The sequence below is a fragment of the Acomys minous genome (assembly GCF_964271855.1).
Source record: "Acomys minous genome assembly, chromosome: 10".
Lineage (NCBI taxonomy): Eukaryota > Metazoa > Chordata > Mammalia > Rodentia > Muridae > Acomys > Acomys minous.
In genome coordinates this window covers 72984492-73012081 of record NC_140491.1, presented here as the reverse complement: position 1 = coordinate 73012081, position 27590 = coordinate 72984492, and the positions used below count along the sequence as shown (strand labels likewise).

Below are 27590 nucleotides of genomic sequence, written 5' to 3'. Positions count from 1 at the left end.
AGAAAACCAAACAACAAAAACAAGGTGATTAAATTCTACCTGGATACTGTTGCCAAGCTCCTGGGGCTCCAGCTTTGTTGAAAAGGGAGAGTGGGCAGGTTAGGGATTGTTTAAAATCTGTTAGAAACAACCTGATGCTCTCCTTGATTTATAACCAGAAGCTTTGAAAGGCAAGTGAAATGGGGTTAATACCTCACTGTGCGGTTCAGTTGCTCACACTTTGTGCGGAGTGGCTAAACTCAGTCAGGGCTCCCCTACTAAGCACAGTGCTTTAGCCAGGTCCTGCTCTTGTTAACCCCACCCAAGGGGAATAAAACCTCTACCACATATTAGCCAACAAGATGGACTCTGGCCAGGACCGTTTTTTTCAGGTTCCCAGAAAAAGGTAACTGAGTCATCTTCTGCAGAAGTTTATAAAGGCAAACCGGTAATAAGGCTACATATTTCCCATCAGACCCAGTCAGGGGCAAGCAGATATCTGACCTACTTCCTGCCTACATACCAGCCATCTTTGTGTGATCAAGTACATCCGGTGCAGTTGAGTCAATCAAACTTGTCTGGAGAAGTGGAAATGTGACTTGTTATGGAATATGAACCTCAACCCCCAGCATCTCAGAAAGGATCCATCCCTGGCCAAGTAGAGCTTACAGGTTAGAGGCATTTTTGATTTATGGACCTCTTAGACACAGTAATTAAAACCTAAAACATATCTTGAGCTCTCACACTCTCCCATCCGCTGGCTGAGTGACTTCCCTGAGTCTCTGATTCCTGAAGCGACGCTGGACCCACTGTGTCTTCCCAGGTGAGGACTCTAAAGAGTAATGGTGATGTTACCAGAAAGGCTTTGGCAAAACTCCCTCAGTCGGAACCAGTTGGATGCCCTTTTGAGGAAAGGGACAGAGTCCCTCCCGCCTTTGCTCCTATGAGGAGTCAGTCATAAGAGGTAGTAACAGATAAGAGCTAACAGGGACGCAAGACCAAGAAGAGCTTCTTCTCGGTGGCAGTGGATTTACGGAAAATGAAAACATTCCTTGGGATCCTCAGAAGCAGCAAAGAAGTGAAACTGGGCTTAAGGGTGTGTATCTCGGTGGTAGATCTCCTGCCCAAGAGCCACAAGCCCTGGCTAGATTCCCAGTACTGAAGGGAAAAGTAAATCAGAACCGAGTGACAACATTAGGGTTTGGTGAACATTCGGGATGGATGCTCAGACAATGCTGTGGATTTTCAAGTATTGCTCCACTGAAAAGCCAAGAAAGACAAGAGTCTACTGAGAGGAAAGAAGGCTTATGCAAGAGCTAGCGCCCTTGAAAATAGAGGTGGGCTATTACACATGTCCACTCCTAGCCCCACCAAATAACGCATTGGGGAACTGGGGAGCTCAGGTAGGTGAGAGACTTCTATGCAGGGGAAGGATGGGGGCTGTGGAATAAGGACAAGAAATTGACCTGCTTCCCAGGGCACAGGTCTCTCTTTTCCTGTGATTAGAAAAACCACAGTCAGTGGTGCCTCCAAGGCTGGTCACAAACACAACTTATCTGTAAGTTAACCAAGCCGCAGTGGTCAGTCTTCATTGCCTGCTTGACGTTATTTGGAACCAAGGTTCTTTATTTCGCTTTGGGTTTTTGAGACAGAGAAACCCTGTCTCAAAAACCCTGTAGCCCTGGCTGTCCTAGAACTCACTCTACAGAGACCAGGCTGGCTTTGAACTCACAGAGATCTGCCTGTCTCTGCCTCCCAAGTGCTGGGGTTAAAGGTGTGTGCCACCACACCTGGGAAGAGTTTTAATAAGAGGTTGTCTAGAACAGGTTGGACTATGGGTATGTATGTCTGTGGGAGGATATATGCATATTTTAAAGATTTTAAAATATTATTTTATGTATATGAGTGTTTTGCTTACATATATGTATGTGCACTGCATGCATTTCTGGCTGCCAATGGAGGTCAAGAGGGTGCCATGTTACAGTTGCTTGTAAACTGCCGTGTAGGTGCTTAGAACTGAACCCTGATCCTCTAGAAAAGCAACAAGGGCTCTTATGCGCTGAGCCATCTCTCCAGCCTCTGAGGGAGATGATCTTATTTACATTGATTGATGTGGGAAAGACTCGCCCACTATGGGCGGGACCATTCCCTAGGCTGAGGATGCAGAAGCGCAGGGGAGCAGAGAAAGGGAGCCGAACACAAGCATGTGTGCATTCATCCCTCTGTATCTGATGATGGATGTGATAGGACCAAGTCCCTCAAGGTCTGGCTACTGTGACTTCCCTGCTATGATGTATTATAACCTCGAACTGAGAGCTAAAAATAGACTTTTCCACCCCTGTGGGGGTATGAATAAGTTTGACCCCATAGACTCCTGTGTTTGAATGCTTGGCCATAGAGAGTGGCACTATTTAGGAGGTACAGGTTTTTTTTTTCCCTTATAACTGAGACAACCAGGCAACTGGGGACAGCAACTCAGCAAAAGGCAATTCTCAAAGAAGCAGCCTATCACATGAGAGGTGACCTCCAAACACCAGCTAACTAGATGGCACTAGGCGATAACTAGAATCATTTCTGTCTTAGTCAGGGTTACAATTACTGTGGTAAAACGCAATGGCCAAAACGACTTCCACATCCCTAGTCCCTCATGGGAGGAAGTCAGGACAGGAACTCAAGCTGGGTGGGAACCTGGAGACAGGAGCTGATGCAGAGGCCGTGGACGGGTGCTGCTTGCCGGCTTGCTCAGCCTGCTTTCTTATAGAACCCAGGACCACCAGCCCAAGAATGGCACCACCCAAAATGGAACGGGTCCTCACACATCAAACAATAATTTTTTAAAATGCCCTACAGGCTTGCCTGCAACCTGATCTTAGGGAGATATTTTCTTTGTCTTTCTTTCTTTCTTTCTTTCTTTCTTTTTAAAAAAGATTTATGTATTTATTATTATGTACACCTGCTTGTTGCTGGGAAATGAACTCAGGACCTCTGGAAGAACAGTCAGTGCTCTTAACCTCTGAGCCATCTCTCCAGGCTAGGAGACATTTTTCTTAATTGGAGTTTCCTCCTCTCAGGTGACTTTCATTTGTGTCAAGTTGACATAAAACTAGCCAGCATAATACTGTCCTGTATCTCACACGTAAGGAAAAGGAGGCACAAAATACTAGGTGACTCCCCGATAGCACACAGCAGATTTATATGCTCCATGCCCCCACCATCTAATATTTCAACAACTATTCTGAATGTGCTTTGTCACAGTTTGTCTCTGGGTCAAGGACAGGGTGAGAGAGGCACATACATAAAAAAGAATGCGTACAATGGGGATTTACACAGGGATATGCACCATACGCAATATTTACACAGCAGGGAAAACCCCATGGTAAAGCTACATTGTAGAGGAATTTTAACCCAGCAACACAGCTGCTCTGGCAAGGGATCACATCCATAGATCTTCTAGACATGTGTGATCCATCTGGAATACAGACACATCACAAACCTTCAATCCCTCTGGCTGGAATACACACACACCTTTAGTACACACCTTTAATCCCAAACAATGACATCTAACTGAGGGACAGACAAAGTGATGATTCAGAGAAAGATCTGACAGAATGAGTCAGAGACAGGATATGCCCAACTCTCACAGAACAGACAGGAAGGGAAGTCTGTTTAAAAGCAGGGCAGTGGCAGCTGGCTGGTGGTGGCGCACACCTTTAATACCAGCATTTGGGAGACAGAGGCAGGCAGATCTTTTTGAGTTAGAGGCTAGCTTTGTCTACAGAGTGAGCTCCAGGACAGCTAGGGCTATACTGAGAAACCCTGTCTCAAAACAAAAACACAACCCCAAAATAAACAAACAAAAAAAACAAAGAGCAGTGCAGGGAGAGAGTCACTCAGTGCAGCTGAGTGGAGCTGAATTCCATTCCTTTCCTTCCGGTGCAGTCAGTGCAGTGCAGTTCACAGAGAGCAGAGGCAGTTTTACCAGGACAGTTTTACAGAAGCTAGAGAATGAGAAGGAGCCAGAAGGTTAGAACAGATTGCTAGAGTTAGCTTGAGGCCAAGCAGAGCAATTCAGTGAGAAGCCAGTTTGAATTAGTCAGCTTGGAGAGGTGTCTGAGACAGAACAGCTGAGTTGAACCAGCCAGCTAGGGTTCAGAAAGAGCCAGAAAGGGTGAGCTTATTCAGCAGTAAGCCTCTGAGATAACAATTACATATGGCAAATAAAAGTTGCTTTTACATTATGCTAGACTCGGATTGTCAGGGTCTATTCCTGGAAGCCCAATTGAGAGACAGAATCCAGAGTCGATGCAAAAGCAAAGGAATTTTATTAAGCTGATGAGCCGGGATCCACCCAGCTCCAAGGAGATGGAAGGCCCCATCTTGCAAAAACTCAAGGTTTAAATATCTTTTACCGAAGCAGAACTTAGTGACAGTGGCTAGCTAAAGAGTGCTAGGCTAACAATAGTGGGTCTAAGGTAGTAAATTCTAAGTAGCGTGAGATAGGGGCAGTAAATTCCAGGGGCAGGGTGGAGATGGAGGGTAGTGGAGAATTTTTAACTTGTTCCTCTCAGTTCGCTGTTACTTTGTTTGCTCTTGTTAGTGGCCTACAATTCTTAACTTGCTTGCTCAGCTGGCAAGGCTATTGTCATGATGGCTAAGTCCAAGCCGCCTGGAATCTTATATTTCCTTAGCTAATAATGTCACTGCTGAGTTCAGGCCATCTATAATCTTACAGCTACATCTTCATGAAAGTGCTCATACACACAAAGGCTTAGAAACAGAACTGGCAGTTAGATCAAATGGGATAGAGGGGGCTTTAGCATTTCATTTGAAGTTATAGTAATAATGCATTTATATATTACTTGAGTTTATTAAAAACTTAAAAGTGGGCCAGGCATGGTAGTGCACGCCTTTAATCCCAGCACTCGGAAGGCAAAGGCAGGAGGATCCCTGTGAGTTTGAGACCATCCTGGTCTACAAAGTGAGTCTAGGACAGCCAAAACTACACATAGAAACCCTGTCTCAAATAAAACAAACAAAAAATTTTTTTTCACGTGTTATAGGCCAAATCATGAAACCTCACCTCACGCCCACCCCAAGATTAATTGGAATCCCTCCTCTTAGTACCTCAGACTATAACTGTATTCTGAGGTAGGCTATGTCTTCTAGCCAGTAGGTGGTGCATGGCTTTAATCCCAGCACTTGAGAGGCAGAGGCAGGTGGATCTCTGAGTTCAAGGCCAGCCTGGTCTACAGCCAGGACTACACACAGAGAAACCCTGTCTCAGAAACAAAACAAAACAGGTTGACAAACTATCAACTGAAGACAGAAAGGATTGGCTGGGCGTGGTGGCGCACACCTTTAATCCCAGCACTTAGGAGGCAGAGGCAGGCAGATTGCTGTGAGTTCAAGGCCAGCTTGGTCTACAGAGTGAGTCCAGGACAGCCAAGGCTACACAGAGAGACCCTGTCTCAAAGAAAAAGAGAGAGGGAGGGAGGAAGGGCGGGGGGGGGGGAGAGAGAGGTTTTATCTGGATTACACATTCAAGTTACAGTCTGTCATTTTGGGGAGGTCCAACAATTACATCTCATCCACAGTCAATGGGCTTGGTTGGTCTTCCTATATCAATTAAAGTCAAGACAAAGCCCCACAGGTGTGCCCAGAAGCCAACCTGATCTGTGTAATTCTGCATCGAGACTCTTCCCAGATGGCTGTAGAGGTGGCAAGCCGACAGAAAGTGAGCCAGCGCTCAGGAAGGCAGCAGTCTGTAGCCTTGTGGGTTTGCCTTTATAAGCACCTGACTGACGTAGCTCGTGGCCATTTTCTGGGAACTCCAGAATGGACCTAGCCAGAGTCCATCACAGGGACCAGTATTTGATTAAACTTTGCTCCAAATATGGCTCAAAATAGAGGTAGTGCTCTTATTCTTGTCCAGTGGGATTAACAGAACCTCAAAAAGTATGAGCCAAATTAATTATCTCAGGTAATTTGTTAGCATGCTGGAAATCTGACAAATGGACCTAGCAAGCTAATAGGACAAGGTCAATTTCCATCCTCCAGGAGCCCCGAGCCCATCAGAGAAGCAGGGTCTTAGAGTGACATATTGTAATTCCAAGAAAACTGGAGAAAGCCTGGGAAAAATGAGGGACAATGGAACCTGCGGGACAGAGAGGCACTTAGGATGCCTGGCAGGTGTCATAATGGACGTGGTTTTAGAACTGGACCTTGAAGCAAGGAAATCGAGCCTCGGGCAGGATGGGAGTGGGGCTGGCGGCTGAATCTGGAACAGGCAAAGGGAGTGGGGTGAGGCCGCTCCAGAAAGGGTAGCTTGGAAAGACGCGGCTTCTGTTACAGGCAAGGTAACCTCTAAATGCCAGACGAGTGGAGAGCCTAGGAAATGAGCAGAATCATTCGTGCTTCTTGCTTCCCCCCACCCCCCTGCCCCAAGGGAAAAAAAAAAAAAAAGAGATGCAAGCAAGACTTGCCATGGAGCTGTGGTCCATGTCAGAGGAAAACAGGAACATAATCCTTGAGCGCAGGGACGGTGTAGAAGGGTTGGAAGCTATGTTAGTCTTTCTCAGCACTGTTTTGGGATGTCTGACATAAACAGCTTATACGAAGGACTTGTGTCCGCTCACAGTTTCAGAGGGCTCATCCAGTCCATAGCTGCTTGGCCCTGTGTACTTTGGCGGAACATGGGGCTGCAACCAAAACAACACAAATACGGAAAAGCATTTAACAAGCGTTGTGAGTTTAAGCGTGCCCCTTCCCTCCTATATATATTAAAGTCCCGACCCCTAGCGTCTGTGTGTTGAGCTTATTTGGAAACAGGAGATGCAACTAAGAGATATAAAGTACCGTGTAGTCATGCAGGAGTAGGCTGGACCCTCCACCCAGCTGGCTACTGTCCCAAATCAGCAGCAGCTAAAAAAAAAAAAAAGAGCAATGAAGACAGTGGTCCAGGGGCAACAGAGCAGAGACTAAAACTCTGCAGCTGCAAAGCAAGGGACAGCTGAGATTGATGGCTGCCACCAGGTGCTAGCTGTCCCGACAGAGCCTAGCCAGTGTCTGACGGAGGGCAGCGCTGCTGACTGGGATTTGGGATCTCTAGCTTGCAGAGCAGCGGTTCTAACCTGCCCAGCTGTGATGCAGCAGCTCCAGGCCCAGGGCACCGTGGGAGGGCGGTCTCCAGGCATACATCATCACAGCTTCTTCCTGGGGTTGCTGATGCTGTAGCAAAGGTCCAGGGAGAACAGATCCACTCCCGTTTAGCGCTATAGCTATCAAAGAGGGAAAGTAAGAGCCACCAGAGACTGACTTGCCTTCCGGCGAGGGTTGGGGGCAGACGGGACAGGCTTGGACAGAACATCTAAAGGAACGGGAAGCTGCAGGACAATGAAGGGAAACTGGCACTATCAAGGAATTGTCTTGGTGTCCTTCTCTGTCGCTGGGATGAAGTACTCCCTCCCATAAAGCACCTTTAAGGAGAAAGGGCTTATTTTCACCCATGGTGGAAGGTACAAATTGCCAGGTCTGGGAAGCCCAGGAGCTCAATGCAGCTAGTGGTGGCTTATCCACAATCAGGAAGCAGAAGGGTGAGTGCACACGACTTGCTTTCTTCATTTTATATATCCTAGCATCCCCTAACGAGGGAGCACTCCCACCCATAATTCACATGGGTCTTCCCACCTAAATGGACAATATCCACTCGGGAGGCAGAGACAGGCGGATTGATGTGAGTTCGAGGCCAGCCTGGTCTACAAAGCAAGGCCAGGACAGACAAGGCTACACAGAGAAACCCTGTCTCAAAACAAAACAAAACAACACACACATACGCGCGCGCGCACACACACACACACACACACACACACACACACACACACACACACTATCAAGACAGTCCCACAGGCCTATCTCCCAGGGGGTTCTAGGTCCCTTCGAGTTGGTAATTAACACAAAGAAACAATGGTCAAAACCGTTAGAGTACAGTCTTAGTGCTCTTTGCTCTTAGAAACGGCGTTCTTTGGTATGATGCTTTGTGCACTGCCATAGCCCATGGACCACCTTTACTTCATGGAGGAGAACATGCGTCACAGACTCTAAGAACCCTGTGAGGTGCCGGGCTCCACGCGGAGCGTCGCGTCCCAGTCGTGCTCTCATTGGAAGTGCACAGACCCTATGTAGTAGGTCCGTTTGCTTGCCCACCGCGGCCAAAAGGTCAAGGACTCCCCCAAGTGCGGACCGAGGAAGCCGGATGATGAATGCAGCACTCTATGTCTTTGCTCTAAAAGAAAGCCCAAGCTTGCAGCATAAAAGAGCTTTCTAGCTTTTCATTCGTTGATGAATGCTCCTTGCGGTTCAGGCATGGTGGCGGGAAGAGCAGGGCTCCCGTGAGTAAGACACGGGCTCGCTCTCGTCACGCCTGGCCCTCTGGGTCCTGCCTGATCCATGAAATGTAGGGAGGTTAACTGACTGATGCGGAAGACAGGTTCCTTTGTGTGCCGGGGAGTCTACAATTCTATGCTTCCCTAGGCTTGGGAAGAGGTCACTAATTATTAATCAGGACGAGAGCTAACTCGCCAAGATTTTAGCAAATGGCAGAGCCAGGATTTAATCCAAGTACATCTGACTCCGAAGCTTCTCCGCTTACTCCTGGGCTGGAGACTGCGAGGAGCTAACAAAGAGACTCCGGGAAACACAGCTGCCAAACAAGGTGTGCGCTTGCACCACAAAACGGGCCCAGCGGCCTCGGGTAGGGCTGGCTGGCTGCAGAGCGGACCCATGGCACGGACACTCGCCGCCCTCTTGTGGAGAAGGCCTGAAATGCTGTGCTTCCCTGGCTTTTCCATTTTAACTTTAGAATTGACTAGAGGCAGGAGTAGCCAGGGGAACAGGGAGGTTTAACTCGGTTTTGGAAGACAGTGGTCTCGGCTGCCGTCCCACACCCGAGACGGTACGAAGACGGCTGCCTGCTCTGAGAAGCCCAGCTGGTCTGGGTCCAGATACTGACTCAATCTGCTTTGTGTTTTGATTTTTACATCATGTCCGTACTTAACAACAGCAAAACGCAGCACACTTACCTGAACTGGCCTCTCTCTGCAGTGTGGAAGAAGTAAAAAAAAAAAAAAGCAAAACGGGGGGGGGGGGTGGTGGTGCAAAATGTCGGCAGGAAGAAATTCAGTTTCCTTCACCCTCCCTTTCTCTTTCACTTCTGTTGCCATCTCTGGCAAGCCTAAGGCACGAGGGAGAGAATTGCTATGGTTTGCATGTGTCTGAACTCTTGGCTCCCAGCTGGCAGTGCCATTTGGGTAGAGAGTGGGGGCTTCTGGGCAGTGGGGCCTGGCTGGAGGAAGTAGGTTGCTGGGGCGCAGGCAAGGAGGCTTATAACGGGGCGGCTTCCTCCCATCATGCTTTCCCCATCATCTCTGCTTCCAAAAATTAACTTCCTGCTAGGTCGCAGCGCTGCGGGGAGAAAAGGGTGGATTTGCGAAGAGAGTTTTTTTGTTTGTTTTTGTTTTTCGAGACAGGGTTTTTCTGTGTAGCCCTGGCTGTCCTGGACTCGCACTTTAGATCAGGCTGGCCTCGAACTCACAGGGATCCGCCTGCCTCTGCCTCTCGAGTGCTGAGATTAAAGGCGTGCGCCACCACCGCCCAGCGCGAAGTTTTTAATGCAACGATGCATTAACGTTAGTTCTATCTGAGTCTGAGTTCGTCTGAGCACACACAGTTCTCCGGCGGTCCTAACACAGCTGGGTCTTCGCCTCCACTGAGGCACTGCCTGCACAGTCTTGGAGGATGCTCTTCGGCCCCCAGGAGCGCGGGAGGAGGCGGGGGTTGGGGCGAGGGGGCGGCGGTGCGTCTCGTTTCTAGAAAGGAGAGCAGAACCTGGAAACCCTGATAAAACCCGATAGAGCAGGGGACCCTTACCACCAACTCAGTCAACGCGGGACCCCTTTATTCCACAGGTGAGCAAACGCAAAGCTCAGAGAGATTAAGACACTTGCTTGAGCCTTAGAACGGATGAGCTGCCGTTAGAACAGGAGGAAGCAGGAAATAAGTCTAAAATCCACTATCTAGTCTCAATTTGAGAGGCTTGCTGTGTGGCTGCTGGGATCTGTGTCCTTATCAGCACAACAGAAACTTAATTTACAATGTGACCGTGGCCTCTTCTGGGTCTACCAGTTACTACATCGGAGTAGAAAAACACAAAGTGTGCCCAGAGGGGCCTGAGTGGCACTGAGGAGACAAGTGCCTCTGTCGGAGGCCAGCCCTTCTTCTCATCAGAGAGAGGCAAGGTCCTGTCAGCCCAGGGCCTCTCCAGCTGCACCTCACAAGCTTATCAGCAAAGAGCAGAGGGCATCAGCACCAGCAGAGATTTCTTTATCTCTCTGTTTTTAAAGTTGTTGTTGGTTTGGTTTTTTTTTCCCACCTGAAACAGGATTTCTCTGTGTAGCCTTCGCCGTCCTAGACTAGCTTTGTAGACCAGGCTGGGCACGAACTCATAGAAATCCACCTGCCTCTTCCTCCTGAGTGCTGGGATTAAAGCTGTGCACCCCTGTACCCGGCCAGTGGTTTTGTTTTAAAACTTTAAAAACGAGCCAGGCCTGGTGACGCACACTTCTAATCCCAGCACTCAGGGAGGCAGAAGCAGGCGGATCTCTGTGAGTTCGAGGCCAGCCCGGTCTACAAAGCCAGTCCCGGATAGCAAAGGCTACACAGAGGAACTCTGTCTCGAAAAATCAAACCAAATCAAATAAACAAATTCCCCAAGCCACCCACCAAGCTATAAGTCCTTCAAAATGGCTGCCATATGTTGTTGTTGTTGTTGTTGTTGTTGTAGTTATTTCCGGTTGGAGGGGTGTTGAGAGGGGGAAAGCAGAGGGGGACAGAGCCTCATTCACCTGAACCTGGAGAAAACCCTGTGGCCCCAGGGCAGAGGAATGTGGGAATGGGCTGCAGCCTGGGTTCAACTAATCTCTTCACATTCCACTTAGGGAAACTGAGGCCCAGAGAAGGGAAGCAACTTCCACAGGGTCCCAGCCGGCTTCTGATGCTCCTCAAACCCCTGTCTCATTTCACGGTTTATTCAGGTTACCTCCTCCTCACGCCCTGGGCCCTAGTTAATCAGCAACAGGTACACCTGGAAGCTACTGTTTGTTGGAATAACAGGTTTTAAAAGCCATCAGTAAATCACATGGTGGTCACAGGATCTGTTTTGTGAGCACGATTACCTAAGTCTTGAAGATTTGGGGGTATTTTTCAAATTAAAAAAAAAGTTTTTGCTACAATGCACTTTTTGGTGTAGTAGAATATAATGTTTGTCATTTTTAACTCTGAGTGTGTATATGCATGTGGGTCTCTCTCTCTCTCTCTCTCTCTCTCTCTTTCTCTCTCTCTCTCTCTCTCCCTCTGTGTGTGTGTGTGTGTGTGTGTGTGCATGTATGTTCCTCTGCTACCAACCTCCTCGTGCACGTGCACATGCGCACACGCACACAGGTGTGTACGTGCAGGCGCATGTGGAATTCAGAGGACAACCTTTGGTGCCATCCACTCTGGTCTTTGAGACAGGATCTTTCACTAGCCTGGAATTCACTGCCTAGGTGAAATTGGCCAGATCCGTCTGTCTGCGCACGCCCAACGCTGGGATCAAAAGTATACACACCACCACAGCCAGTTTTTTGTTGTTGTTGTTGTTGTTGTTGTTTTTTAAGTGCTTCTTTTTTGGTTTTTCGAGACAGGGTTTCTCTGTATAGCTTTTGTTGTCCTGGACTTGCTTTGTACACCAGGCTGGCCTCAAACTCACAGCAATTCCGCTGCCTCTGCCTCCCGAGTGCTAGGATTAAAGGTGTGGCCACCATGCCCAGCTCACAGCCAGTTTTTTACGTGGGTGCTGGGGATGGAACACAGGCCCTCATTTTACAGGATGTGCTGGCTAATTTTTACTGTCAATGCGGCACTCTTGGGAAGGGAAAACTTCAAATAAGCAATTGTGCAGATTATACTTGCCCTCAGCCAGTGTGTCTCTGAGGGATTGTCTTGTATCTCTGACGGATTGTCTTGTCTCGTGATTGATGTGGGAGGAGCCAGCCCATTTTGGGCAGCAGAGCCCTGGGGAGGTCGGCCTTGGCTGTAAAAGAAAGCTAGCTGAAGCCAGGCATAGTGGTCCACGCCTGTAATCCCAGCACTCAGGAGGCAGAGGCAGGTGGATCGCTGTGAGTTCGAGGCCAGCCTGGTCTACAAAGCACGTCCAGAACATCCAAGGCTACACCGAGAAACCCTCTCTTGGAAAAAAAAATCCAGCCAAGTATAAACTAGAGAATAAGTCAAAAACAGCGATTTCATGGTTTCTATTCCAGTTCCTGCTTCCGTTCCCTCCATGGTGGACCATGACCCGGAAGCATAGGCTGACATACCCCTTCCTTCCTAAGCTGCTTTGTGTCATCGTGTTTATCACAGCATCAGAAAGCAATCTAGAACGCATGGTCAGCAGGTTACTGACTGAGCCATCTCCCTGGGCCCCACTTAAACATCTTTTTGTTTGTTTGTTTGTTTTTGTTTTTTGAGACAGGCTTTCTCTGTGTAACCTTGGCTGTCCTGGACTCGCTTTGTAGTCCAGGCTGGCCTCGAACTCACCTCGATCCCCCTGCCTCTGCCTCCCAAGTGCTGGGATTAAAGGCGCGTGCCACCACGCCTGGCGCTCATTTAAACATCTTTTAAGTGTATGCCTTAGTGGTGCTGAGTAGACAACACAGTTGTGCAACCGTCACCACTGTTCTACTTTAGAGATCCTTCATCACCGAAGACTGAAACTCTGTACCCATGAAGCAATAGCGTCTGCGCTTAGGCTCCGGACTGCTGCTAAGTATCTCTTTATTTCTTATCTATGTTTTTGGGTATGTGACTGAATAACACGGCACTGCATCTGGGTACCTATCTGCCTGTGAATGGCCTCAGTGGCATTTGTAGCATCCTCCTGAGGTTTGACCAGGACAAAGTGCTTAACTAAGTGTGACACTACGCACTAACATGGTCAAAGACTCTTTTTTTAGGTGCAGAGAGAGGATGAGGTGGAAAAATTACATGTTATCCAGGCCTAGTGATGCACCCCTTTAATCCCAATGCTAGGAAGGCAGGTGGATCTGAGTTCGAGGCCAGCCTGGTCTACAGAGTGAGTTCCAGGACAGCCAGGGCTACATGGGGAAACCCTGTCCTGAAAACCAAAGAAAGACAGACAAAATCACTATTATCTCTCTCAATATTCAGAGTGATAAGGAAAGTCCCTCTGAGGCGTTTGGACTTTAGAGTTCACGAAACACCCTTATATCTACACTTCTCATGTAAAGTCTCAACCATTCTCTGTTAGGTTCATAGAACAGATACTGTTGCGCCTGTTTTACAGAGGGCAGCTCTTGGCAACCACCTGGCTCCTGGCTCTTGGTTGTGACTGGGTGGGGACGGAGTCAATTGTGGCAGGCTGGAATGCTGTCTATGTATGTCCATCTTTCTGCAGGAGAATTATATAAGGTAACTCTCTCAACTTTAGGCCACCACAATGTGACTTGTGCTGCTTTAGAGAGAAGCCTGAGAGCTCAGTTTGTTTGCTGGCCTTTTCCCCATGAAGTCTGGCAATGTTCCAGAAACAGACACAGAGTGTGCCACCTGTGTCCTGGAGTAAAGACGGCATGGCACTGGGAAGTAGCTGCCACATTATGGGCACAGGGGAGGGCAAGAAATAAGTGTTTGTAGTTGTTACAAGCACTGGGATTGGGGATGGTTTCACGTGTCACACAGAAAAACCCAGCCTTTCCCAACACATCTACGGAAGCGAGATCTACTCCTGAGACAGAGCACTGTGACTTCAGGCTCAACAACACTGTCTCCTTGAGTTCAAGGCCAGCCTGGTCTACAGAGTGAGTCCAGGATAGTCAAGGCTACACAGAGAAACCCTGTCTTGGGGGGGGGGGACTTGTCTCTGAGTGTGTGTGTGTGTGTGTGTGTGTGTGTGTGTGTGTGTGTATGTGCCAAGGAATATGGAAGATCCTGCTGAGGCTGTCGCAAATGTTAGCCAGCGTTTCAGACACACAAGCCTATAGATACCTTATTCCCACTCTTTCCCATCTTCCCTCTTGCCCTGTTTATATGTCTCTTCAACATCCTTCTGGTCTCTCTCGAATTCCAGGACAGCCAGGCCTCCACGCCCTGCCAGGTCCCGTGCTAGGAGCTTTGCGTGCTTTGCCTCGTTTTAGCCCATCACCACCACAGGCCTTTGATACCACTCCTGTGTTGTTTTGCAGCCAAGGAAGTGAAGTTCCTCAAGGAGTTTGTCCAAGGCCTCAGAACTACAGAGAGGGAAGGCTGAGCTCAAATAATCCAAGTGTGACATTGGATCACTTCTGACCTGCTGCTTCGGGGACTTTTACAGACTTGCTTGGTCTGCCATTTCTAAGCCCCTTTTCTGTTTATCATCTCTAGTTCTTGTTTCCGTTGGGAAAGGATTTTTTTCCCCCCTGAGGACCTTCCTGCTCCCTCTCCTGTTTCATATATTCTTGGGGAGATGAGGGACTGATTTGTCTGCTAAATTTGAGACTGCATGGCCGTGCTCAGCACGGTCCTGGACCTGTTCGCCATTTGGGGAACTTGCCTTGGTCTTCGCAGCCCAGGGCTGGGGTTCTCTGGTGGGTGCGTTTCTGCTGCTAGATTGAATATCCTCTTCTTCAACCAGGCTGGGTCAGCAACCCAATCCCCCCCGCCCCCTCCACCTCCCACCTCCCCACCCCACACCCCCCCCACACCCCGCCCCTGCTTCTCTATGTTTCATTTCCTCCAGAAGCTCAGAACCCGGGCAATACAAAGAGAAGCTGCTGACTTACAGTTCTGCAGAGAGCCCCCAAAGGGGTAGCCTGAGGGCAATGGGGAATTACCCTGGTGGGAAAGACTTCAAGCTCTACCACTGACCACCAACCCCAGCCCATGACTACCGTCACCGTCACCCCCACCCCCACCGAGCGCGATGGTCTCAGGGCTCAAATGCCATCTCCCTTAGGTTATTTTACTCTCAGTGACTTCTTAGGCAAAGGAGTGTGGAGTGGCAGATGTGGGTGTGTCTCAGGGATTGAAGACTGAGTCCCCAGCCTGCCTTGCAAGTTAGCCTGCCTTGTGATCAGGTGACTCATCTGTGGGGTGTGAGCAGAAAGTGCTGTGTACAGCTTCTGGGAAGACACTGTAAATATTCTGAGCCACCAGACAGAAGCTTTTGGTTGGGGGCGGGGCGCGGAGAGGCAATAAAGCGTCTTGGTTGTAGTCTCGGAACCCAAATCTTCTAACACAAATGGGATCCTAGAAGCTTCCCAACATGAGAGAGGAGGGAGGCGTGCAGGGCTCTGGAAGAGGCCTAAATATGCACTTGAAGGTGCTAGCAAGATGTCTCAGGAGGTAAAACCACTTGCTGCTCTTCTAGAGGACCCAAGGTTGTTTGCCAGCAGCCACCTTGGGCCTTCTTCTGGCCCTTGTCTGCACCTCCACTTATATACATGCTCACACACAGACACATGTGCACACGGACATTTATTTTTAATATTTGTTTATTTCTTTCTTTAGGTTTTTCAAGACAGAGTCTCTCTGCACAGCCCTGGTTATCTTGGAACTCACTCTGTAGACTAGGCTGTTCTTGAACTCACAGAGATCCACCTCGAAAAGCCAAAACAAATAAACAAACAGAAAAACCAAAAAAACTCGCTTGGCTCATGTGAGGAAATCAACTAAGGACAAATAAAGAGGTGAAGATTTTCTGAATGCTTAGAATGTTCCAGACATTGTCAGAATGTTCTGCTTTCTCACTTATCTGAACAATAATAGTTCAGGGATGGGGTGGAGCTGAAATTCCATGTTACAGTGGAGGCTCAGCAAAGTTAAGTGTTACTTTCAATAATAAAATAATAATGATGATGATTTTTTCTAAGCTCAAGGCTCTTATCTTACAACACAGCCCCCTCTGTGTTCTGGCACTCACTCACATCAGCACCCTGGGTCGGGGTCGGGGGGCTCAGGGACAGGGAAACTGATTCTAGTATGCTGGTGTGCAGGCTGCCTGTCCTCTCAGAACCAGCAGCCTCTCCTCTGCCATCGCTGAGCGAGACTACTGGCTAACGGTAAGCTCAAACAGATCTGTGTTCCTGACAACGCTTACCTCTACCTTTGCCCCATCAGGACCGTTGCCAGGGGCTTCAACAGTTGTGTCACATCACCCATGCATGTTTCTAAAGTCTTTCCTCCTCCTCCCTCTTCTTCCTCTTATTTTCCTCCTTCCTTTTCTTTCTCTTCTTCTTCTCTTCTTTCCCCTCTTCCTCTCCCCCTCCTCTTCTTCCTCCTCCCCCTCCCCCCTCCTATCGTTTTGCAGTTCTGGGGGTGGAGCTCAGAACTTCACCCATGCTAGGAAAAGTGCTTGGCCACTGAGCTTATCCCTTATCCTTATTTAAATGCTCAGTTAAATGTGCAAGGCAATAGAGAAACATGTCAAACCGCCATATTCTGTGTTCCTTGTTACTAAGTAGTGCCTCTTTGGAGGATGCAATTAAAGAGTTGAGTCTGTTTTTCAGCAGGCGTGTTTCCATATGAATGTCACAGGTGGCTCATTTGGCCACAGTGAACCAACTCTTAGTCCAACATATGCCCATCGCCACCCGCTCCCCCGCCCCCCTCTTCAACATGACTCTGCATTGGAACCACCCACTTCTGTGGTCAGCCAGAGAAATGGCTATCAGATCCAACGTCAGAGAAAAACTAAGGCTGCAGTCTTTGGGTTTTTCTTAAACATTTTAAGTGTGGTTTTTTAATCTTCTTTGGGTTTCTTGTTTGTTGTGGGACAGCTTTCAGATGTCACACTGTCATAAGTGATGGCCACAGCGGACCTTATTTTAGAGTCGGTGTAAAGTGTGCGGAGATGGGAGGCAGTTTTGTTAACGGATAGAATATTTCTCTTTTGACTTTTTATGCAGCTGTATGGATAGAGTACACCATTCTTTAGTGACTGTTAACTGAATTGAGTCCTTAAAAGGAAACTTTCTTATTGGTTCTTTGTGAGTTTCACATCATGCACCCGAGTCCCACCCATCTCCCATCCCCTTGTATCCGCCTCTCTCTGCCTTTGCAATTCCCCCGAGAAAGAAAATAAAACGCACGCACGCACGCACGCACGCACAGGTTAAACAAAACAAAGCACAGAAATCTGCAGTGTGTCACGGTGTGCCCCACAGTATACCCCGCTATCCACCCGTCCTCACTTGCAAATGTTCAAAGCAATGAGGACTGGTCTGGTTCAAGGCCTCTGGCTTCTGTGACACCATCAATATTGGCTCCTCACTGGGCCTCCTCCTGGTTATCCTGTTGTTGCCCTGCGTCATGGAGATCCTGCAGCTTTAGATCAGCAGGACAGGCCCTTTCACATGGTCCACAGTTCACAGATGATGTAGGTTTGGGGATGGACCAACTCAAAGCCCTGGATCTGGGACCGGGTGGTAGCTGAGCTGGTCAGCCTGCTGGCTCTGCTGCATCTGCACCACCACGGCGAGCTCTCCAGCACTGCTCCAGCTAGGCCACCCAGTGCCACCATCAACAGGAGGCAGGATCAGCTCTTTCGAAAATTCTCATGCCCTGGGGGCCGGCTCACCCTCACCCACTCCTCCAGAGTCAGCCTCATTGTCCAGTTGAGGCACCAGGACCCACTCTGCCAAGTACTACAGCTGTTGAGGGGCTCGGCCAGCTCTCCCACTCTCACATCCTGGGGGTTGGCTCACCCATGCCTTCACCATTGTGTTGCCCCAGGGAGGCACAGGGCCCCGCTCTCCTGAGTGCTACAGCCAGTGAGACTCAGAGCTAGCTCTCCCCATCTTATGACCTTGGGGGGTCGGCTCTCTAGCCTTTCTACTATATCAACTAGTGAAGGGCAAAGGTGAAGGAGTACATCACTCCCTCACCCACTCTACCTCATGGCAGATGAATGGCAGAGCCAGCACTCCGATGCTCGTGCCCTTGTGACTGGCTCTCCTGTGCCCCTGCTACCAGGGCCAGCTCCACTGTGCTGCCCAGTCAAGGTGCAGGACCCACTCTCCCAAATGCTACCAATGGTGAGAGGTAGGGCCAGCTCTCCAGAGTACCACAGCCAATGAGGGGGTGTGGCCAGTTCTGCACTGGCCTTGGACATCTGTGTGGTCCCAGATGGCTGGTCAGACCAGGCATATCCCCATGCTTTCTTATGGTGATATGAGCCACGGGCATCAACACCAACTACCACCACTGCATGGCCACGGACCGAGACACAGCCTTCAGCAGCAACGTGGGCTAAGACTTCACCTCAGGTGGCAGGGGTGGTTACACACAGCAGGCTACTCCTCTCCTTCGTCTCTTCTCCAGCTCAATCTTTCTTCATAATGCTCCAACTGTCCCACGTCCCCTTCTCTCCCATCTGTCCACCACATGTAGTATATGTTGTAGTGGCTCCTGCTGCAGATGGGCCATACTGCTGGTGGGGCTCTGGGTGACTGCCTCTGCTGGTGTCCCAGGGCATGGCTACAGGCATGCCTCTGTGTATCTGTGGCAGTGTGGCAGGAGTCAGGCTGTCCTGGACTCACTCTGTTGACCGGGCTTGGCCTCGAACTCACAGAGCTCTGCCTGCCTCTGCTTCTGCCTCATGAGTGCTGGGATTAAAGGCATGCGTCACCGCACCCGGCTTTCTTACAGTGAGCCAGGTCTGATGGCACAGGCCTTTAGTCCCAACCTCTCATAAGGGAGAAGAATCAAAAGTTCAAGGCCAACCTGGGCAATTTAGTCAGACACTGTAGAAAAATAAAGGGCTGGAAATGCGGATCAGTGGTAGAGCCTCTGCCCAGCTTGTGCAAGGCCTTAGGTTATAAATTAATTACCCATAGAAGAAAGGGGTTCTAAGTGAATGGGACCAGGTATGGGAGCCTAAGATGCACTTTGCCTCTTGACCGTGCCCCTTGGCTCAGTGACTGCTTGCTTCAGACTTGATGGCTGAAGGTGCTGATCTCTATTGCCATCTTCTCTCCCGATCCCCTTGGCTGACCTTCTGGAGAATGCCAAGATCTTCCAACACCATCTTCCACATCTCTCAAGGTCAGTTCTGAGGCCTCTAAAAGTTTCAGCGGTTTAGTCCGTTACCAACATGGCGGGAAGCATGGCGGCACGCAGGCAGACATGGTGCTGGAGAGGGAGCTGAGAGCGCTACATCTTGATCTGCAGGCTGCAGGAGACCTGTGCCACACTGGGCATCGCTTGAGCATTCGAGTCCTTTTCCAGTTCTGTTAGACTAGAAACTAAAAGGTCCCATGAAGTTGATTTTAACTTGCTTGTCACCCTGCTAAATTTTGAAGCACACTATTTATTTTTTTCTTTACCTGAACTAGTGTTTTTGTTTGTTTTGCTCTTTGTTTATTTTTACTTATTATGCATCCCTGAGAGTTAATCAACTACACTTAAAAATACATTTGTTTTTGATTAAGTAGCACTGACATATGGCATCCAATTCAGATTACAAATTGTATAAATTCTGGTATTCAATATCTTCTAAGGCACTGCAATGGTGATATTTTAATATCTGATTCTGGATTGGTGCCAACCCAATACTACCAGACAAAAAGCGGGGGAAGGGAAAGACTGGGAGGGAAGAGAGAGGGAGGGAGGGAGGCGGAAGGGAGAGGGGAGGGAGAAAAAACACATCTGCAATCCAATATAAGCTCATGAACCCAAAGTTGTAAACATATGAGGAAAAGTAGGCAACAAAATTAAGATTATAAAATGAATGATAGGGCCGGGCGGTGGTGGCACACGCCTTTAATCCCAGCACTTGGGAGGCAGAGGCAGGCGGATCGCTGTGAGTTCAAAGCCAGCCTGGTCTACAAAGTGAGTCTAGGACAGCCAAGGCTAAACAGAGAGACCCTGTCTCGAAAAACCAAAAAAATAAAAAATAAATAAATAAATAAAATAAAATGAATGATAAAAAGTTGTATTAATTTGGCTTTAATAAGAACAGTAGCCAGGCATGGTGGTGCATGCCTTTAATTTCAGCACTCGAAGGCAGAAGCAGGTGGATCTCTGTAAATTCAAGGCTAGCCTGGTTTATAGAGTAAGTCCAGGACAGCCAAGGGTACACAGAGAAACCCTGTCTTGAAAAACCAAAAACCAACCAACCAAACAAACCAACCCAGTAGATATGAAAATGACTAATTGTTTATATTTTGAGATGGGATACAGAATAAAGTCTTTATTTTTCAGCCGGGTGTGGTGGTACATGCCTTGAATCCCAGCACTCAGGAGGCAGAGGCAAGTGGATTACTGTGAGTTCGAGACCAGCCTGGTCTACAAAGCAAGTCCAGGACAGCCAGGGCTACACAGAGAAACCCTGTCTCAAAAACAAACAAACAAACAAACAAACAAACAAAAAACCCAAACAAACTTTTTTTTTTCTTACAAAAGAAAATACATAAATGATAGTAAAACAAGACCAGGTGGGTGGCGATGACTCAGTTCCAAGGGGGTCCTAGAGGCCTCCCCTGGGAACGGGTGACTCCTGTGTATCTGCTGTATTGTTCAATTGACAGTGGGCTCCACTGCTTCTACTTCAGCCCTCCGATCACATCCCATTGCGGGACAGGGAAGTGGGGTAGGAAGTGGGGTAGGAGAGATGCAAGCAGTTTAAGTTGCCCTCCTTCTATACTTTCCGCTCCCATCCCACTAGTCCCTGCTAGGCTGACTCCCTCCACCACTGCAAGCGACAATTGGGCAGACTAGATCTGTTAAGTCTGCTGTCTGAACAGATACCCTGGGATAGCCCGTCCACTCTTGCGACAGGCACACCCAGTCTTTGTTGATGACATGGAGCCCCTCCCTTAACTCTAGAAGGGGATATGCGCCCCTGTGGAGAGAATGGAAGGAGGGCCCCTCACCACTGCATTTTCCATTTTTCCTCTCCTTTCTCCAGCCCATCTTTCTACTGAGCAGTGCTGATGGTACGTGTCTGTGGGTAGCATCTATGACAGGGGCTAAGGATGGAGGAAGCCGTGGAGTGGATGTGGGTGGTTCGGGGAACAATATCGACATCTTGAATAATAGATATTCAAACCCTTTGCTAGAAGCCGATGGTTCCAGCCGCTGGTGGCTCTTTGCATGTAAAATATAGACTTTTTGAGGACTTGTATTTTCGGGTTTGGCCATAGCTGTAGTTCTTGCATGACAGGAAAGATGCTTCCCAGTATCCATTACATAAGCGACTCACCTTTTTAAAGAGCTGTGTAATATTCTACAATATGGATGCACTATAATTTGCTGTAACCGTTATTTTCATTTTTAGTCCTTTGCTATTACAGTGCCCCTATAAACACTGTGTGTATACCTTTCATTACAAAGAAACAACTTTTTAAAAGAGGTAAGTGGACGCGCTGACAGATGTTTGGCAAGATAGCCCTTGATTATACATTGGGCCTTAACTTTAGAAATTCTAGGGTCTGTTACAAGAAATAACTATTTAACAATCTTAAACTTCTTTGCTTGGCACATCCCCCTGGCACTCTTCATTTGCAACAGTGTTTCTGTTGAAAGCTACAGTCCAGACCTCCAGGCAACTGAGGAAGAACTGCAGGTAGAGCTCAGTTAGTTGGAACTCTGAAGTTATGCTCTGCCAGCTCCTGTCTCAACACTGTCAATTTTTACCTATATGACTATAGGCCTATATGGCATTATACCTTTTCTTTTTTTTTTTTTCATGGAAAATGTTAGCATTTAATTAACCTCCTCAGGCAGCTTTAAGCCACCAGGACACAGGCACCTCCAACACCCTTATCTTCTCTTCAGCTCTTCTGCTAAAGAATTTGGCCTTCACAATGACTGGCTGCTTAGGGAGCTTGCCCTTCCCCAGAACTTTGTAGTGTCCCGATCGCACAACATCAATGATGGGAGCAACTCCGGTCTTGTTTTTTGCAGCATTGACCCATGTCTGCTCACTGACCAGTGTCCACAGCTTATCCAGGTTGACAGTTGGGCAGAAGCTCTGGTTCCTCTTTAAGTGGTAGTGCCTCATACCAACTTTCCCAAAGTAACCTGGGTGATATTTGTCGAAGTTGATCCTGTGGTGATGCCTGCCTACAGCACTCCCGCGGCCCCCAGGGTGCTTGCAGTGCTTACCGATGCGGCCGTGCCCGTGGCTTACGTGGCCCCAGAGATTTTGGGTCTTCCTCAGTCTGGATGGCATGGCGGCAGCAGAAAGGAAAGAGGATTTTACACCATTTCATAGAGCTGTTTTAGAACTTATGTGAGAATGGGACTGAAGAGATGGCTCAAAGGTTAAGGGCACTTGTTGTTGTTGCGGACATGGGGAAGCTCACAACCATCTGTAATTCCAACTGTTCCAGGGGTCTGGTACCTTCTGATCTCTGTGGACACCAGGCAGGCACATAGTGCACAGACATACAGGCTAACTCATACATATACAATTAAAGCTAGAAAAGTTTAAAGAAACTGAGTAAGACAATTATTTTTTGATAGTTCTTAGTATGTAATAATTGTTCAGTAACACCATAAGGTTTCCCTTCAGGTAACAAACAGAAACTTTCTGGCTAGGTATAAATTTGTCCCTGGGCAAGTAACGACAATTGATGTTCAGCTTTCTCCCTTAGTTATCAAGGAAGCTTAAACTTTTTATCCTTTGCTGTGTTCAAGATGGAACTCATACCCTGGTAAGTGTTCCACAACTGCCTAGAAACTTCCTTGATTTAAAAAATGTCAAAATATGTACTAAAGCTATATTTAAGTATAAAAAAAAGTATAACTGTCTTAGTCATTTGTAAGAAGCTAATTAACAAAGCAACAATTTTCTGGTTTTGTTTTTGTTTTTGATTTTTGAGACAGGGTTTCTCTATGATAGCCTTTGCTGTCCTGGACTTGCTTTGTAGACCAGGCTGGCCTTGAACTCGCAGAGATCCACCTGCCTCTGCCTCCCAAGTGCTGGGGTTAAAGGTGTGTGCCACCACAACCTGGCAGCAGCAACAGTTTTCTTTAACCCTGTTAGTTTCCGAAATAACTGACACGCAGAGTCTGTGATTTATTTTACAAGCCTAAAGCACTGGAGCAGGGCAGATACCAACCCTCTAAGCTATTTAGCTATCTCTCAGCTACACAACCCAAGTTACTTGCCAATAAGTTCTTCTTTCTGGGCTCAATCTGCTCCATCAGGCCACGTCCTCTTTCTCCATCTTCTGTTCCTTCTCCCATCCTCCCCTGCCCAGGAAACTAAACTCTGCCTCCCTCTCTTCTGCCAAGTCACAGGCTTCAGCATTTTTATTAACCAATCAGCTTTAAATTAGGTAGAGCAAACTTTACACAACGAAGACAGGTGTACATGAGATTGTGCTGGTCTGGCTGGCAACCAGATCTAGGGGGCCAGTAATTAGCATCAGCATACATAGCACCAGACCAACCCCAACAGTCACTGTGTCATTGCTGTGAAGAGACACCTTGACCAAGGCAGCTCTTATAAAAGGAACCATTTAATTGGGGCTTCCTTTCAGTTTCAGAGGTTTAGTGCTTTATCATCATGGCAAAGAGCATGGAGGCACATAGGCAGGCGCTGGAGCAGTATTTGAGAACTGCATCCTGATCAGAGAGGGGGGGGTAGGTGGGAGGGTGGGGGGAAGTGGGGGAGGGGATTGGCATGGGTTTTGAAACCCCAAAGTTCACTCTCAGTGACACACTTCTTCCACAAGGCCAAACCTATTCCGACAAGGCCACCACTCTTAATCCTTCTAATCCTTTCAGAGCGTGCCTCTCCCTGGTGATTACACATTCAAATATAGGCGTCTATGGGGGCTGCTCTTATTCAAACCACCACAGTTCACTCCATGCCACCATAGGCTTGTTATAGCACAATGCTAAAAAATGTATTCAGTCCAATTTCAAAAGTCACCATAGTCTATGACAGTCTCAATACTGTTTAAAAGTCCAAAGTCGAGCCGGGTGTGGTGGCTCACCCCTTAAATCCCAGCACTCGGGAGGCAGAGGCAGGCAGATCATTGTGAGTTTGAGGCCAGCCTGGTCTACAAAGTGAGTCCAGGACAGCCAGGGTGACACAAAGAAACCCTGTCTTGGAAAAGAAAAAAAAGTCCACAAAGTCTCTCATGGGACTCATGTCAATCTCTTAACTGTAACATCCTGTAAAATCAAAAGTTAAATAGCAGGTTACATACTTGCAACATACAATGGCACAGAATATACATTACCATTCCACAAGGGAGAAAAGGGAGCAGAGTGAGAAAAAAAAAATGGACCGAAGCAAGACTGAAAATTATCAGGACAAGCTCCCAATTCTACATCTCCATGTCTGATGTCAAAGTACTCTTCAGAGCTCCAACTCCTCTGGCTTGCTGACGGCAACACAATTCTCTTATTCAGGCTTGTTCCACACCTGGTCTGCTGCTCTCCTTAGCAGTATTCCACGACTCTGTCGTGTCAGCGTCTTGGTGTCTGCAAGGCAATCCAGGCTTCACTTCAGAGCTTCACACAATGGCCTCTGTGGGCCTCCACTCTGGGACACCCCTGACACAGGCCTGGCTCCAGTGGCTTTCCTAGCTGAAAAGGGAAATTCCACAACCCATTTCTTGTATCCTTGACTCTAAAGCCAGAACCATGTGGCTGAAGCTGCCAAGTTCTGCTGCTTACTTGGGCTGGAACATGGCCCCTTTGTTCAGTTACATCTGTGTAATGGAAGTTTTGGTTTCTTTGTTTCTTTTTTTTTTTCCAAGACAGGGTTTCTGTGTGTAACAGCCCTTGGATTTGCTTTGTAGTCCAGGCTGGCTCGAACTCACAGAGATCTGCCTGCCTCTGCCTCCCGAGTGCTGGGATTCCAGGCGTGCGCCACCACACCTGGCTGGAAGTTCTGGTTTCTTTGTAAACACAGTTATGTTATATAAATATGTTTCTGTTTTAATCCCAAGTGTGAGATTTTAGTTTGTCCACAGCTGATAATTTTCTTGCGGGGTAGGGTGGGGTGGGGGTGGGGGGGGGGAGGGGGCGTGGTCTTTGCCAGCTGGTAAGGGCCTGCCTGTCTCATGAGGCACGGATACGGGCGTGGCCTAGAACTCTGAGGAAGATAAATAGCAGAGGAAAGGGAGAGAATCACTTCGACGCGGTGGGTCAGAGGAGACCGCCTGCTGCGACTGCTGTTGATGAAGGCTGGTATTGCCCCGAAAGAACCCCATTGACCCTAAACAGCTGGGAGAGGTAAAGGGGTCTGCACCCCCTCTCCCCACTAACATTCCTTCTCCTACCCAGGGTTAAGGGGTTGGTGGAAGGGAGGCAGAGGCATCAATACCCCCAAATAAAATAGAGTTTAAAAACAAGCATCAACACGTCTACATCAGCTTTCTGCTGCTGATGGCTTTTCGCTGCTAAAGCTTTTCTTTAATTCCTTTCACATGGTGGACGCCTAGCGGGTGGGCTCTTGCCCTGGGGCAACCACTCCCTTTATTCCATTTGGCATCTGGCTGTTTTTCAAACTTCATCTCCTTGAGCACCGGACTTAGCTCTCGGCTCCATTACCCTTCCTGGTGCTCCTTTTCTCCGCAAACTGTACATTCTGCGTTTCTCCTGGTCTTACTTTTCATTGTAGGTCTGCTTAAGAGTGACCGCTAGTAACTAGGTGACACAGTCCAGACCACGCTATCTTTAAAATTTCCTCTGCTGCGGCCATTAATCCATTAACTCTTCAGTTTTCCCTCCAGCAAATACTTAGGACAAAGGCAGAAAACGGCCACAGTCTTCACCAAAATATCACAAAAATGGTCTCTAGGCCACTTACTAATATTCTTCTCTGAAACTTCTTGAGCTGGTCCTCACAGATCAAACTGCCCTCAGCTCTGTCCTCCATGCTCCTGCCAGGATGGCCCATTAAGTCCCACTTAAAATGTCCAACCACTTTTCTAGTCCAAAGTCCCAAAGTCTTCCATATCCCTCTATCAGACAGAATGGATGGTCTGGCTTGTCACAGTAATAGCCCAGTCCCTGGTGCCGATATCTGCCTTCTGTATGTCCTATATGGACCTATGGGGCGCTATTCTTACTTAAACCACCACAGGGAATTAAAGCACTGACCTCCAGGGCTGGAAGAGACGTCAGCAGCGCCTTATGGATACCATATAATAATTGTTCCCAATGTATAATATGCCAGGCATTTTTTATATATTGTCCATTTAATTTTAATAAAGACCCATGGGAATTAGATATTGCGTCCTTACTTTGGAGAAGAGACCAAGAACTTGAGAGATCAAATGATGTGTGCAAAAATGAGGTTTCTATCAATGTCTTTTTGTTTGTTTGGTTTTTCTAGACAGGGTTTCTTTGTGAAGCCCTGGTGGTCCCAGAACTTACTCTGTTGACCAGGCTGGCGTCAAACTCAGAGATCTGCCTGTCTCTGCCTCTCAAGTGTTGCTACTAAAGGTGGGCGCCTGGCCAAAGTCCTTTTTAAAGCAACAGATTTGCAAGCTGCTATGTATTTTTCCAATGAGATCTCACTTTCCTGCGGCAGAACCAGTCTACAATGGAAGGTTTTAAATGCTATGAACTTCAACTTTTCTTTGGGGATTCTGGACAGAGCCATTTTATCAATTAGGCATGGTAGACACAAGGGTTATAGTCCACAGTACCTTCAGAGGCACACAAAATCATTGGGGGAAACCCTGGGTATGGTGGCACATGCCTTTAATCTCAGCACAAGCAAAGGCTGGCAGATCTCTGCAAGTTTGAGGCCAGTCTGATCCATCTAGTGAGTTCCAGGGAAGCCAGAGCTACATAGTGAGACTGAGAGGCCTGGTTAAATAAAGTCTAGCAACAAGCTTCAGTTTCTGTTAGTTCAGAGCTGGCCTGGGCCTCCATTCTTCGGAGGTCAGTTCAGCAGTCACTGGAAATGCTGCAAAGAGTAGGCAGCCAACCAGAAATGGCCTAGCCACCAGGCCAGAGAAAGATAAGGTTAATTAAAGATGGCTTCTTACTGCTGGTATAATTGGTTAAGAAAGATATACTGCCGGCCTGGAACTCTTCTGCCTTGTGATGTACTCATGACCTGGCCGTCGCCCAGCCCATGTTTACCCAATCGGCCTCAGCTCTCTAGCCTAATGATTACCTAAGCCCCCTCCCTCCCCTTAGGAATTCCCGTAAAAGCCTTTAAAATGAGCCTACAAGCTCGGGGTGAGAGTGGTCCAACATCATGTTTGAATGGTGACCCCCACATTGGATCCTGCAGAATAAATGCTCTTTGTTGTCTGCATACTATTTGAGTCTGGGGTCTTTTCTTCAGCACTGTTCTGGACCCTAACACGGATTGAGCCCTGGCCCCCACCTCCACACCCCATAATGTCAGGGAAAAAAAAATCAACTTCTACGCTGAGAAAAATGCCTTGCTATACGTTATTAACATATCCATCCTTGTGGCAATGTTAATCGTAAAAATATAAATTATGCGTAAATGCAAAATAAATAAAACCACACCCAGGTTCTACTAGGCAAAAAGACTTAAGATCAAGAAAGTAGAACTGTTGCTTTCACCAAGACTTCTT

The 27590-nt window shown here is 48.0% G+C and overlaps 1 long non-coding RNA gene and 1 pseudogene across 2 annotated transcripts; one reads left to right on the top strand and one right to left on the bottom strand.

Annotated features, from left to right (window-relative positions):
- The first annotated feature begins 15207 nt into the window (after window positions 1–15207).
- LOC311607677 lies at window positions 15208–24988 on the top strand. The gene is made up of 3 exons (XR_014782697.1): window positions 15208–15408; window positions 15574–15752; window positions 24433–24988. It is a non-coding gene; the product is annotated as an uncharacterized lncRNA (long non-coding RNA).
- Window positions 21733–22249, bottom strand: LOC311607094 (large ribosomal subunit protein uL15-like; annotated as a pseudogene). Its single transcript has one exon. The product of its transcript is annotated as a large ribosomal subunit protein uL15-like (transcript).
- Window positions 24989–27590: the final 2602 nt, after the last annotated feature.